Source organism: Artemia sp. Qi Xiang Cuo, chromosome 16 (assembly GCF_049724085.1).
Source record: "Artemia sp. Qi Xiang Cuo chromosome 16, ASM4972408v1, whole genome shotgun sequence".
In the NCBI taxonomy this organism is placed as follows: domain Eukaryota; kingdom Metazoa; phylum Arthropoda; class Branchiopoda; order Anostraca; family Artemiidae; genus Artemia; species Artemia sp. Qi Xiang Cuo.
This window is the reverse complement of record NC_142809.1, coordinates 5,645,336-5,660,744: the sequence shown is the minus strand read 5'-3', so window position 1 is coordinate 5,660,744 and position 15,409 is coordinate 5,645,336. Positions and strand designations below refer to the sequence as shown.

The window sequence follows — 15,409 nt, the reverse complement described above, 5'->3', positions numbered from 1 at the left end:
TAGTTTTAAAAATCTAGAAAATCGTTTTAGATTAATTTAAAAAATATTCTTCCAAAGAATAAGTTTGTCAAAAAAAGTTAAACAGCCATATTAAACCAAAGAAGAGAAGAAATCAAGTCAAATAATAATTCAAGCATAAAGGAAATATAAATCACTATCGACTAATAAATGAGTTTCAATGGAACAGAAGTTGCAATGAATAAGCAAGTCAAACTTTGAACGAACAGATCACCATAAACATGAGTAAGGTAGGAATTCCTTAGGCCTTCTACGACCAGAGCGTCATTTGATAGATGCCAGTGTCTTTTGATCTAATTAGATATCCCTTGCAGATTCACTGAAAGTTTGAACTTAGTATCCTTAGCCGTTTCTGAGACATTGTAAATACGTCGCTTTACGACCTTGATGCATATATGCCTGTTGATTTTGTTCAACGCCCCCTCGTCCCCTTACCATTCCCCGAGAGTTACACTTTGATAATACAGTTCAACTTAGTAGAGACATGAAAATCAGAAGCCGTCTTATGACTAGAGAAGGGCTCACCGAAAGCTTTGAAACATCGATCGGCGTTCTACATGGCTGCCTCTTATCGCTGAAGCTCTTTTTTACACTATGCAGTCCTTTCACTTACGGAAAGCTCGTCTGGTGGTCTCGTTGGAGGAATGCTGATGGACAAACTAGCTTACGCCGACGATGTAGACCTGACTGCTGAGTTCCTTCATGATGCACAATCCGAGACTGACATCGTTCGCATGACCACCAAACTTTTTGGGATGACCATCAACACTTTGAACACGAAAGCCGAGTGCTGCTAGCTTAAACCCGATTCCCCGGAAAATCCCACCTCCCGCTAGGAGGTGATATTATAAAGAGGCTGGGGAACTTACCTATCTTGGTAGCTTAATCACCTCTGACAATAACCGCTCCAAAGGCATCAAGAGAAGCATAGTACTTGCAGGTTATGTGGGAGGATCTTTCAGTAGGATCGTCATCAGTAGTAAAACTAGTTTTACTACTGATGACGGTCACTGTATATATGACCAAAATATCTGGTATTTTTGTGAATATCTATACACTGTCTATTAAAAAGGATCTTGTTCCTATTTTGAACTTTTATTTTATCGTCATGGAAAGGCAGTGTGGTCTCCTAAATTATCTACCAAGCATATAGAAAGCATAGCCTTTGAAGGTTGTTTATGTGGTTTCCACCCTTGGGGACGCCCCCCCCCCCGCTTAAACAGATGGAAAGACAATTTCTTTCGCTGAGTATGACTAACCTTTTCCTCTTGTTAGAAGATATAAGTTCATAGAGACGTTAAATGACTAGACCGATGAAAGAAGTGGCACCAAAACGACCATTGAGGACGGATGGAGCTTAAGTCAATTAAGTCCATTCTTAGCCGGTCCTGAAACGTTGCAGATAGGTTTAACAACCTAGAAGCACTGTGTTTTATTTATCTCATTATGCCCTGAAGGTTTCAATTTAATATCCTTAGCCGTTCTTGATGTATCGCAGATACGGCCCTTTGACTACATGGATGCATGTAGTGTCTTTTGATTTAGTTTAACATACCCCAGTATTCTCTGAAAGATTCAGTCTAGTATCATTTTGACAACATGAATCTTACATAATGTCTTGACTTAGTTCATAATCCCACTCAACATTCCTTGGAAGTCTCAACTTAATGTCCTAAGCGGTTCCTGAGATATTGCATATGCGATCTACTGATAACCCTTATGGGTATAGTGCGTTTTGGTTAATTCCACACCTCTCTTACTGTTGTATGAAAGTTTCAGCTTTATACCCTTAAGGGTTCCTGATATATTGCACATTTACCCTTTTGACACCCTGTGTGTGCATAACGTCTTTTGGTTTTGTTCAAAGTCCCCCTCAAGATTCTCTGAAAGTCTCAGCTGAAAAACCTTAGTGTTCCTTAATATCGCAAATATGCCCTTTCGACAATCTTGACGCACATAGTATCTTTTGATTTTATTCTGAATTCCCTGAAAGTTTCAAGTTAAGGTCTTTAACCGGTTCCTGAGAAATCGCAATTGCCATGTTTTCGCGACCAGAATGCACATAGGGTATTGATGAAGCGATTTTCCTTGTTTTTCAAGGTAATCGGCTCAAAACCTTTAGCCAATTTTCGACCAGGGTGATTCCACTTTTCCATTTCGATCCACATGATGTGGAATCCGATGGATTTGATTCCGATGTGGTGATTCCACATCGATCCTGCTGCCCTTTTTAAGGAGTCCAAAGCTCTTTTTATCGATAATCTGTTTTCGCAATTAACTTTTGTTATTAAAATAAACCTATATAATTGTTGTCATTCCGGGATCATATTTTACACTATATATTTTTTCCTTAATAGGCTTTTAAATTTTAGGCTAATAGTTCGTTCTTTACTAAGTTGCAGCTATTGCCTGGGGGAAACGAAGACTGGGGGATTAGCCTTACAAAAATATAACCCACTTAGGTTTTGGTAAATTTACTTACCCACTTAGGTTTTGACAATATAAATCAATTTTACAACTAAAGCTAATACATTTTTCGCTAAAACTCAAGTACGAATAAACTTGCTTTAATTTTTTTTTATATTTAGTACTAATAGTTTAAAAAAAAAAAACAGTTCAGTATTAGCAAACCGAACTAAGCAAAACATTTTTATGCCGGTGACAATGCTTATTCAAATAGGGTTTTCAATGACAATATACATTCATTTGTTCTTCCCAGTAATCTTGGTTATGAGGGTGATTTTTTCCCCTCTTTTTTGATGTTATGAGAAATAATAACACATAGCTCGACATACAAGATTGTTTTCAGAAAAGTACAAATTACGTTCTGGCTTTAGAAGGCAAAGGTGGTGTTAGGTCTACTCTCCTTTGTGGTAGTTTCTGCTACCACAAAATTGATATTTAATCCTTCTTGCTTTCCGGGAATATTTTGGGTCTGTGCCTTTATCATTGGTGCTGGAGGGGGGGGGTGTTATAGCACCCCTCCTGTTTGACAATATTTCTTTCTGCTCGTTTTGAGCTTGACTTGGTTATTCATTGTAATTTCTGTTCGTTTTTGGTTTCATTTATTTATTGATAGTGACTTATGGCAGTTTTGGCTTGAAAAAATATTTGACTTTCTTTCTGTTCATCTTTGGCTTAATGTAGCTCTTTACTTTTCTTTGAAAAACTTCCTAATTTTAGAAGACGTTTTTCATAATTAATGACAGTAGAAATCAACATTGAGATTTAAAACTACTTCTACTACTATTACTAACAAGTCACTACAGTATCAAGCTGCCCGAGGACAACATAGCTCCCCTTCGACCCCAATCTATTCAAAGCTTCACCCTTTACCCCCTTTTAAAAGTTTCAATTTCCTTTAAATTTTTCTTTGTGACCTGCGACCTTTCGACCCTATTTGAGGACAACCTGCGTCTAGACTTTAATTTTACTCTTTATGCTAAATTATCGTTGGCTGGAGCTTCCAAAAGAGGGATCTACGACCTGTAGCAATCAAAGGCGTAAAAATTTGCTTTCTAAGAAACTTTCTAATGAAAAGCATTTTTTAATGGGCTCTGATTCAGGAATAATAACTGCTATTAAGACTCAACAGAACCATAATTCGTAATCATAACGAGTTTTCAGAATGAAAGAAATTCAGAAAGAGAAACGAAATATCAAAATATGACATCAAATACAAATAAAAAGTACACAAAAAAGCAAGAAAACAAGAAAAATAACTCTAATATCAATAGCAGTGATTTGCCACCATCGTTTATTTCAATCAGCGCTAGCAGGCATCTAATCGCGGAGAATGGTTAATTGCTCATTCAAAAGCCAATGCTTATCTGTATAAAAGAGACACAACATATCTGTGGAACCGATGTATAAATGGGATTTTCTGATGGGGAATATAACTGTACTTCTCAAGGGCTGTAACCCCTATGCAAGGGTTTTACAATGGCGATTTCAACGGTGTAATTTATTTCGAAAATTTCTTCTCACAATCATAGATTCAGTTGAATCTACATGGAAATTACCATTTTCAAAATAGGGTTGCGCGAGAAATATTTTTTCTACTAGGACTAAGTAGAATATATAGTAAAGGGTTATAAGTTTTGAAACTTCAATACCCCCCCCCCCCTCATTTTTTACTTATTTGTCAAAAGATTATAGAGACCTCTGCATCTCTCGGTAAAATATTATGTAAAATTATGCATTAAAATATATAAATATTTTAGTGCAGTTAGAATATTCCTAGTAGAAATATATAGCTACTATGAGTCGTAGTTCACATAATAATAGGCTGCAGCTGCAGCTACAGATCCAACCAGGGTTCGATTTCGATATAAAGGATCCTTGGATGGCGCAAGGACCTTTGCAAATAAAAAGTGTGGCTAATCAATCACTGAAGGAATTTATTCACCTGAAAATGAGGCCGAAAAATGTCCACAAATTTTTCTCTAGGAACGGCTCAAAATTTAAACAAAAAAATTTGTATCAAACTTTTCCAGAAAAAAAAGGCTTTTGTCCAATTAAAAACTCGTTGTTAAAGTTCTATTCCCTCAGTTTTGCCAGGTATTTCTTCGCTCTTGACAGTTTATCTATTCAAATGTGATCGCATTAAATGTATCTAATTCTATTGAGATCCAGTTTGTTTACATTTTCATGTTGGACTTCGTTACCTGATTTTTATGAATTCTTGACCTCGGATCCTCCATTATCAATTCATAAACCAGAAGTAAATTCGGCAGATGGATCTGATTATCTTTCTTCAAATCACTTGCAAAATTAATTCAAAATACTGAGAAGTTTTCCTCTTCAAGCAGTGTTTGGTAATTTTTCATGTTTATTTATCAGGGGGTGTTCGCTAGTTCCTTCAATGTCAGTTACCCTGTTTTCTAGAGGGAACTCGAAACTCAATACTACTACTGCTACTATCAGAAACTTACTGTAGCACCAAACCGCCTGGGGCCAACAGCTACGCACATTCCTTCTCCGTCCCAAACTATTCAAAGCCTCCCTCCCAAAAAGTTTCCATTTCCAATAAATCTTTCCTTACCCCAATAAATCTTACCCCAATCAAGGGCGACCTGCTTTTCCTATGGCCCTAGACGGTTGGCCGAAAAGGATGATCTTTGGCAACCCGTATCCCCAGGACGTGTCCTAGCCATCTTAACCTTTCTCTCATTGACTTACTTGACTTATATCCCATCCGGCTTTTGTGTCTGTATTGGGGCTTCTTCTCTTCTAGCTAGTTGTTGAATGTAGCGAATGTAGAGAGGTTCTGGCAATTGAAGTTGTCGTACCATCTCTTGCGAGGTCGACTACGAGGTCGTGGGCCATGTACCCGTCCTTCAAACGTGATTTTGGGGAGTTGATTTCATGACATTCGTTGGATATGACCAACCCAGCTGAGTTGCTGACTTCTAATTCGGTCCATGATAGTGTATGAGCAGTGGAGGTCTTCATTGGATACTCGGTCGATGTAGGTGATCTCTGCTATGCGACGGAGACATTTTGGTTCAAATGCGGAGATTCGCATTTCGTCATCAGCTTTAGTTGACCATGATTCACTTGCATACAATGCAATGGGGATGATGAGAGAGTTAAAGAGCCGGGCCTTCAATGATTTTGATTGTAATTTACTTTTCCAAATTGAGGATAGGCTCTTGAAGCTGCTGGTTGCAAGGCCTAGTATACATCTGATCAATTTTGAGTAATCGTTGTTAGAGGTTAAAAGACTGCCGAGGTAGACAAAAGATTCTGCATTTTCAATTTGCTCGTTTTTATGGTTGGCTGTATGGCTCTGGGTGCAGAGTCTCTGGATACCCGCAGGACTTTTGTTTTTGTTGTGTTGACAACCATCCCAAGGGCTTTGGTTGCTGACAATATCTCGTTTGTGTCTGTTTGGAGGTAATGTTCATGACTGTTAATTTTCACAATGTCGTCTGCGTACGCTAATTTATCGACAAGTTTTCTTCCAATGAAACCTTCTGTGGTTTTAGCAAGCGATAAAGCTGCATTTAGAAACAGATGAGGGGGTAGGAGGCAACCCTGAAGAACACCTGCTGACGTCTGGATCTCTACTGTCAATCCCTCATGCGTCTGAACCTGGCTACAGATGTTCAAATACATATCTTTAATCAGTGTTACAATGTTTTTGAAGACTCTATAATGCAGAAGTAGGTGCCAAAGCCCGTTGCGCCATATTCAATCAAAGGCCTGTTTAAAGTCAATGAAAAGTAAGAGCAATTCTTTCCCAATTTCTATATTTTTCTCCATTAATTGACTGGCGGAAAATATATGATCTATAGTAGATTGATCTCTTCGGAAGCCGGCCTGATATTCCTGTAAAGTGATGTCTGTCAGGGATTTTAGTCGGTCAAGTAGGATTTTCGTGAGGATCTTTGCCAGTTGGCTTGTCATGCTGATTGGTCTATAGTTATTACAGTCGCCTTTTTCACCCTTATTGTAAAGAGGGACAATCATGGCTTTCACTCAAGATCTGGGGAAGTGGCCTGTTTCCCAGATGCCTACTGTGACTTTATGATAGATGTCTACCAGTTCTTCTGGGCCCGACTTAAGTAGCTCTTACTGTATGCCATCTGGGCCAGGTGCTTTATTTGTTTTCAGGGATTGTGTAGCGGCAACTACCTCTTTTCTTAATGGTGGTGGACTTGGATCTACTAGGAACTCCGGTTGTTGAAAAGACAGTAGGATAGACGGGTCAGGGGTTATTGTGAGGTTCAGTTTCTGGCGAAAATGTTCCTTCCAGCGTTCCCGCCTCTCCTCAGAATCTGTGATAAGTTGTCTATGTTTATCTAACAGGGTTGTTGCTACCACAGGTTTCTTTGTCGACAGCTCCCGTACTTTTTTGTACATGTAGTGGCTGTCATTTTTTTGAAGACGTCTTTGCATTCATGATACTTGTCATTGACGTATTGGCGCAGAGCCTGGCGTATTTTTTTCTCTACTAGACGTTTTAACCTCTTGTATTCATCCTGGCTTTTTCGGTCTTGTTTGTCGGCGTGAATACGTTTTTCAGCACAGGAATCGATGATTTCGGGTGTGATCCATGGTTTATCAGAGCAGGACTGTACTCCTAAGATTTCATTAGCCGTTTCTCTGATGATTGAGGCGCTTTCATCAACCAGATGGTCAACTTCCTCAGTGGTTGGGACTCCCATGAGTTGGATGCTTGACAGCTTATTGAAGAGAGCAGTTTTATATTTGTTTCTGGTTTTGATGATTTTTAGGAGATCGACACGGTATTCTGAGTAGATTTTCTTGGGTGTTTGGGATTTTCGGAGGCGCATACGGAGTTCTGACATGACTAGAACATGGTCTGAGTCAAAATCACCACCGGCCGAAGACACTGTATTCAGCATTGACGACTTCCTACGCTTGCGAACCAGTATGAGGTCAATCATATTTGAGGTTCGGCCGTCTGGGGATCTCCATGTGACTTTTCTGCGTTCTCTATGTCGAACTTTGTGTTGGTAATGAAATGATCGTTATCACGACAGAAATCTATATGCATTTCCTCCCTAAGGTTTTGTCGCCCATGTCCGAACTTGCCCATTACTTCTTCAAAACCTACATTCTATTGTCTAATAATAGCCTTAAAGTCTCCAACGACGAAAAGAAAATTCTTCTTGGGACCCTGGTCAAGGGTGTGTTGAAGCTCGGCGTAGAAGTCCACTGTATCCTGGTCACTTCTGAAAGAGCCTGGGACATAAGCCTGGATGGTGGAAATGTTAGCGATGGATCCTTTAAAACGGGCGGTAATGATACACTTTGAGAGTGAATTTATGGCAAGTAGAGATTTTTTAGCACGTTTTAATAGTAGAAAGCAATCATCTTGACGGTGAAGACCGTCACTTTGTTTTGAGATTATGAGGGTGCTCTCATTTATAGTTTCTGTTTCATTTAGAGGAAAGCGAGTGTCTGATAATCCAATAATATTCCAACGATTGTGGTCGATTTTATTTAAAATTAAGTCCTTTTTTACCGGTTGATCAAGTGTTTGTATGTTTAACGTTAAAAGTGAAAGTGATGTCTTTGGGGTAAATATTGGTATCTTCTCTGACTGGAGAGTTGTCAAATAAGCTAAATAATTGTCGGTTACCCCGGACGCGGTAAATAAAACATTATCATAATCATAAAAAAAAATCAGACCATCAGTTGCCCTGGACGCGGTAGTATAGGTTCTTATTCTATTTTTTGCCATTTCATATAAAAGAGATGAAATCATGGGGCATTTTTGTCAGAATAGCGGTGTACCATTCATCTTTATTCTTAGCAGAAGGCATTGTCCATCGTTCGGGATCATCTGTCCTTCACAGTTGTCCCTCTAGAAAGGGATCCTCCTGTTTGGTGGTCTAGAGCACCAAGCAATTTGACCCATTGCTGGGGGAAGGTTTGTAACCGCCGGGAGGTGTCCACACGCCGGTGGACCCTATACGGTGTACATCTTAGGGGCCTTCCTCCTCCTACGCCTGTATTTATGACCCCCGGGCTAGGGTGTCCCAGTTTCAATTATGGACCCCCAGGAACTAGGTCCCCCCCTAGGTCCGCGCCTCCTATGGAGGTATCCTACATATCTGGTGGACGTTCCCCTATTCGCCACCTGGGAACGCGCTGAGTGGCCTGGGGAAGGCCCTCACTAAGAATATGACTCAGAAATATAATATATATTACTCTTTCTCTCATTATGGCCCTAGAAAGCGGGCAAAAATTACAGTTTCGTAGCCTATGCAGTATATATCTGTAAAGCTAATGGAAGTAAACCAAGTGAAGATGTTTCCTTACTTATGTAGAATTACTCAAAAATAGTATAGGATTTGATGAATAATAGAAGCACATTAGGATTCTTTACACTATAGGAGTAAAATATTCTTTTATATCATGCGTCGGTTTTGTGTTTTCATTAAAGCGCTAGCTCTAAAATCAGAGGGAAATCTCATCAGTCGGTTTTATTTGTGCTAGTTTTATCTTATCTTACTAAACGAGCAATAATTGTTTATATCTTTATTTATCTGTAAATTTTTTCTCAATAATGGCAGTATATTTTATTTCTGAAAATTATCATAATACCATTTTCCGGTGGGAAGTAACGATCTAGATAGGTAACAACTTCGACAAAATTTGTTTCTCCCTCTTAGCCCACTTAATATTTTCAATAAATGATCTGCTGACTGAAATTAGAGACTCCTTAAGATTGAAAGTTTTCAGCATAAGTAGAAGGAGTTTCAAACTACAAATTTAGTTGGTTACAATCTTAGAGAGACATTTTTGTTTGATAGATGTGAAGTGTGTATTATATTCTTAATGGCTTTGCATTAAATGCTATGCATTGCGGCCAAAAAATAAATGGGAAAATTAGTTTTTTGGTGAAGATTGGTTTTTGAAAAAATTCATATGAGTGACGTCACAAATACCCAGCCATCCAACACTCTAATGGTCTTACTTTCTACAGTGAATTAAATAAAATTGAAAATCAAGTATTTTGCAATAGGCATCAAGACATGGTTAACTGTAGAAAAAGCCAAGAGAAATAGTCTGAGTGATTGAGAGGCAAATGCTTAAATGGCACGGGTAAATGTCGGGAGTAAGTATGACTCTCTTACTGGACAAATGCTTGTGTGTTAGTTTTTGGAAAGGCACGTATGCCTAGAGTTTCCGGCAGGTTGACCAGGAATTTAAAATTGACAAAGGACCATTAGATTGCCTGGAATGAGAGGCAAACAAGGCAAGCCCGCCTATGGTCTCAGGCAGGTTGACCGAGAAATTAGAATTGACACAGGACCATTAATTTGCTTGGAATAAGAGGCAAACAATCGTATTATGCCACAATCTCCTAAAACGCTATTAGGAGAAACGGGAATTGAACTACAAACTAGGATTGCCATAGACATAGCTCCCCCGAGCATCGAAGGGAGAGACATTGAGAAAAAATTTGAACAAAATAGACACCGCCCGATAAGATGTTTCGATTGTGGCAGACTAGGCAGAAATAAACGACCTTGTAGGGATTAAACAACCGTAGTAGAGGATTGCCATAGACATAGCTCCCCCGAGCATCGACGGGAGAGACATTGAGAAAAAATTTGAACAAAATAGCCCCCGCCCTATAAGTTGTTTCGTTTGTGGCAGACTAGGCAGAAATAAACGACCTTGTAGGGATTAAACAACCGTAGTAGAGGATTGAGAATTTTGAGGAGTTTTTGGCAGTATTCAAGAGGATTATTTATAAATCCTTACATAAGTACTAGTCAAAAATTCCTTTTTTCAGAGTTTCGGTTGCTATGGGGCCGAGTCACTCTCTACTTGTAGTTTGTTACCAAGAACTGTTTGATAAAAAAAAAAATACTAATTTTAACACGTGTTTAGTTTTGAAAAGTACATACAGTGCTTATAATATGATATGGTGTTTATTTCTTTGATAAAAAAAATCCAGCCGGGCCATTCCAAACAATACATATACACACACAAAAACCACAACAACCACAAAAAAAGTGTAAATTTTTTTTTTTTAAGTGTAAAATTTTTTTAATTTTTTTCAAAATTTTTTCTCGAGTCATCATCCTCACACGGATGAATCTACAGCAATTTTTTATACTAATAAAATTTAACTTTCAGTAAACCCCGTTAAACCACCCCTCCTCACCTTTTCTACCCCAAATATTTCGTTTCTCAAGCCTCCCAACTCTGCACAATCAGCAAAAAATGGAATAAGTCTTCATCATTCTCTCCACATATCGGACAAAAATAATGACCATCTTTAATCCTTGCCCTCTCCAAACACAAAAATGTGTTTGCTATATTTTTTCCAGTGCTTATTGGTAGTATCAGAATTGTCATAAAATTATAAATTAATCATAGATGTTGTTAGAATAAGAATATAATAAAATTATAAATGTTGTGTTTTTGCTATCTCATAAAATAGTTGAGTTAGCTGAATGCACCTTTCAAGAATTTTCTCAAAACCTAAGCTGTATCCCAGGTAGGTGTTCAAAAATATCTACTCCTACCCTTTTCCCTCCAAAGTGTACTGACCTTATATAAACTAAAAACTTCGTGTTATAAAAGTTCAAATTTAAAGATTTGATTTACAGTAGACACAGGGCCCAAGAAACGTGTTCTGGGCCTCATAACATTTGCTAAATTCAGATTAAAAGAGGTATAAAAGAACGTAGAAAATTCTGTGTTAATTTTGAAAAAAAGTCCTACTAGGGTCCTAAGCCCTGTATAAGTTATTGAATGGTATTCTAAATCTAGATTCAAAGACAGACTGATTCATACCCAAATTAAGTAAACTCATAATTTTCTCAAATATTAATCATAATTTAATATTTATTTCTGTCTTCCGTGCAATGCCTGATTAACAGGAATCGAATGGAGATAAGAGCTTGAAAATAACTTATTGTTTAAAAATAAAGTTGTTTTATTGTTTAAAAAATAAAGTTGTGAGACAGAGTCAAACTTTAGCGTAAAGAGCGAGGCGTTTAGGAGGGGACAGTCCCTTTCATATACGGAATAATTTCTGTTCGTTTTAAGTTTTAATGTCGCTCCTCACTTCCAGTTAAAAAAAACAAGTTGTTTTTTTTAATTTCTGAACTTTTTTTAATTAATGCAGCTTTGATTTTGACTCACCGTACATGAATAATTAAAACGAAATTTGCGTATTAATTTTACTTTTTTTGGGTAAATGGCTTTTTCGAAATTTTGTCCTGACGTAACGTACAACTTACGCAACGAACCTCTATGTTCGTATATTTTCATTACGTATATTTGGGGGTTTGCCCCCTAGTCAATGCCTCGTTCTTTGCGCTAAAGTTCAAATTTTGTTCCAATTCTTTAAGAATGACCCCTTAATCACAAAAGGCTGTTAATTAGATAAAATAGCTCGAATGAAAGTACAAAAAAAAACACTAGCGTAAAGAGTGAGGTAATGACTAGGGGGCAAACCCATTCATATACGTAATAATTTCTGTTTTTCTTAGATTTTGATGTTGCTCCTTACTTTCAGTTGAAAAAATTGTTTTTTTTTTATTATTTCATTTCTGATCTTTTTTTTAAATAATGCTGGGAAATCCGGCGCCCCTTTCATAGCAATGTCCCTTCCCCCATGAAAACTTCCTCCATGAAAAGATCCTCCCATGTAATCTCCGACCCCCCCCCCCCAATATAAAAAAAATCCCCCCTGAAAACTTCTGTATACTTCCAAATAAGTTCATAACTTGCAGACCTTCCCCCGGGGACTGTGGGGGATTAGGTCATCCTCAAAGACATAGTTATTGTATTTTACGACCATACTGAACAAAATGACTATCTCTAAATTTTGATCCGGTGACTTTGGGGAAAAAATTAGGGTGGGAGGGGGCCTAGTTCGCCCTCTATTTTTTTTGTCACTTAGAAAGAATACTAGAACTTTGAATTTCTGTTTGAATATTCGCGATATTCTAGGACCACTGGTTCGATACGATCACCTCTGGAAAAAAAAATAATAATAAACACGAATCTGTGATCTTCCTTCTGGCAAAAAATGCAAAATTCCACATTTTGAAGATAGGAGTTTGAAATTTCTATAGTAGGATTCTCTGATATGTTGAATCTGATGGTGTGATTTTCATTAAAGTTCTATTAGTTTTAGGGGATGTTTCCCCCTTTTTTTTCAAAAATAAGGCAAATGTTCTCAGGCTAATAACTTTTGATGGGTAAGACTAAACTTAATGAAACTTATTTATTTGAAATCAGCCTAAAAATTTGATTCTTTCGATGTATCTATTGGTATCAAAATTCCGTTTTTTAGAGTTTTAGTTACTATTAATCTGGGTCGCTCCTTACTTACAGTTCGTTACCCCGAACTGTTTGGTAAGCTTTTAAAAAACCTGGCCCGCTAACTCACCCTGGAGAAAGTCCACAGCAAGAGCGTATTTTGCTATGGGGCAGGGGGAAACTGCCTCTCCTAGACCTAGTTTGCCCTCCTCCCCAGTTGAAATTTAGTTTCTTCAAAAATCTTGTCAAAACTAAGATAAGCCTGCATAATTCAAGCATCCACAGAAACGGGTCAGTTTTCTTTAATACATCTTTAACTTTTTTGTTACTATATGGCTCATTTTTCAGCTTTTACTGTCATCACTTGATTTAGGAAAATTGGCTCTAAATTTGCCCTCCCCCCATGCTTTTGATGAAGTTACGCCACTGGTACAGAGGTGTATGCATTTGCGTTCCGGTCCAGCTGAAAGTATAGAGAAAAAACAAATCGTGTATCAGAAAAGATTTGTCAAATAAAGTTTTGTTCTTCGTGAAATTCTTTAAAAAAAAAATACTGTGTCTTGCCAAGCAGAGAATAATTTGGCACTGTGTGGACAGTGCTGCTCTTGCTTTTGGCGGAGGGATTTTATGTTCTCAAAACGCGATTCTCGAAGAGTTCTACCTTGTTAATGTCTTGACCTCGTCACGTTGAGCTTCCAGAATTGACCAGAAATTCAGCAACACTGAAACGAAAGTCGATGAGTAGTTTTATACCACCAGAAACTTCTGAGCCCTGACCCTTCAAATCGTGGAGCGCACTTGCAAGTGATGTACCTAAAACAAAAAGATGAAACAGACGCACAATCCATTTTTTTTACGTGTCTCAAGATGATGATGGCTAACCATGCAATTTTCAAGGTCAACATTACCTATGTAGATGCTATAACCTGAGGTTCCTCATGAATATTTGACCTGTACGTATGACCTCTGGTTGTTGTCATTTTGACCTCCGTCTTATCTTCTATGTCTGTGCAGTTGGCAAAATAGCAGAACGCCCTCGTTATCATACCATTGGATAATGGCTAAGTTTCTGAGCACAGAAACGTTACGTTATGTACGTTGTGTTACAGGAGTTCTTCTGCTGTTCTTTTTCATTCTCTTTTCGGTTAAAAGAATAGAGCCGTTGGCTCATAACGGTTTTTAATTTTAGTTCCAATTACATTTATTTTTCATTAAGTCAGAATGTCCAGGAGCTTGGCAAAAGTGAAAAATCCATCGAAATAGAGGTAAGCGTTTTCTAGTAAGGTCTGAGACAAAGCTAAGACAATTCAAGCTGATCCGCAGATCGTCTCCCAAAGTTTAGCAAAGTAAGACAGAAACAATAATATGGATAAGCCGCTTAAGATAATGGAAGTTGCAGTGGCAAAATAAGTAATGATAATATATTAATTAAAATAAATTAAAAATATTTTGAAAAAATGCACTTGAAGACTGTTTTGAAAACTGCTTTCCTAATTAAAGTCAACTTTTAAGTAAAAATTTCTGTAGAAAATTGTACAAAACAATTAAATGACCCATAATAATGACATATAGCTAACAAGAAAATTCAGCAAACTCTAAAGCCAATTAGTTTTCTCTAGCTCGACTGGAGCCAAGTGTCCACAGAGCAGGATAGGGAGGTTTTCGAAGCTCCACTAGAGCCATCTGTTGAAATTAATTGCTAGTAAAACTGTATATGCGAAATCCAAAGCTCAAAGATCACTCCTTACTTTTCTTATTACTTATTCTTAATACTTTCGTTTTTTCTCTTTTCTTATCTTTGCATTTTTTTCATCTCCAAATTTAAGCTTGTCTAAGTTAGCAAATTAGGAACTAAAGGTCACAAAACCTTCTGAAGAATACGTACATGGCAGGCATATGAACACATTAAAACCCTCAAAAACTTGCTAGAAGGCATATCCTTTGCATAAAAAAATTTTTAGGAGAGTGTCCACAGATGGGGACTCCTGTTCTCAAGAAGTTAGGCTATTATTTAGCCTCATATAGAATCCTACTGAAAAAATATGACACTTTACACAAAAACGGAGTTTTTGTTATATGATCTTTGAACTATTTTTAACAAAATAGCTACCTCAAAATTTTTATCGGTTGTATTTGGGGAAAAAGGGCGCGGAAGGGGGGTGGGTAGTTGCCCTCCGATCACTTTTGACTTTTAAAAAGAGCACTAGAACTCTCGATTTTCAATCGAATGAGCCCCCTTTGAAGTTTGTGCGACGATTCCTTCCATATGAATCTGGGAAAAAAATAATAATAAACATTAAAACATTGGAGCCGTATGGCCTTTACCATAGGTAACGCTATAGCGTTGCCTCTGATTCAAAAAAATTCTGTGTTAATAAATTAAATGTCACCCTGTCAGTTTCACTCCTCCTAGGGTACTGAATGGTGAAAATGATTTTTTTTAGGAATTATCCAAAAAAATTTTAATGAAGGAAGGTTTTTTGGAAAAATCTTACTCCCAGAAATACATTTCCCCCGTACTTTCTACCTTTGTGTGGGTATGAATGTTCTATGTTACATTTCTACTTCTGTGTGGGTATGAATGTTATTTATATTTGTGGGTATGAACTTTTTTATATATTAAAAA

General features: G+C 37.5%; 1 protein-coding gene across 1 annotated transcript in view; it reads left to right on the top strand.

Moving 5' to 3' along the window:
* The window catches only part of LOC148942499 (uncharacterized), a 40,242-nt gene that overhangs the window by 672 nt on the left and 24,161 nt on the right, over positions 1–15,409 (top strand). The gene's annotated exons all lie outside the window — the stretch shown is intronic.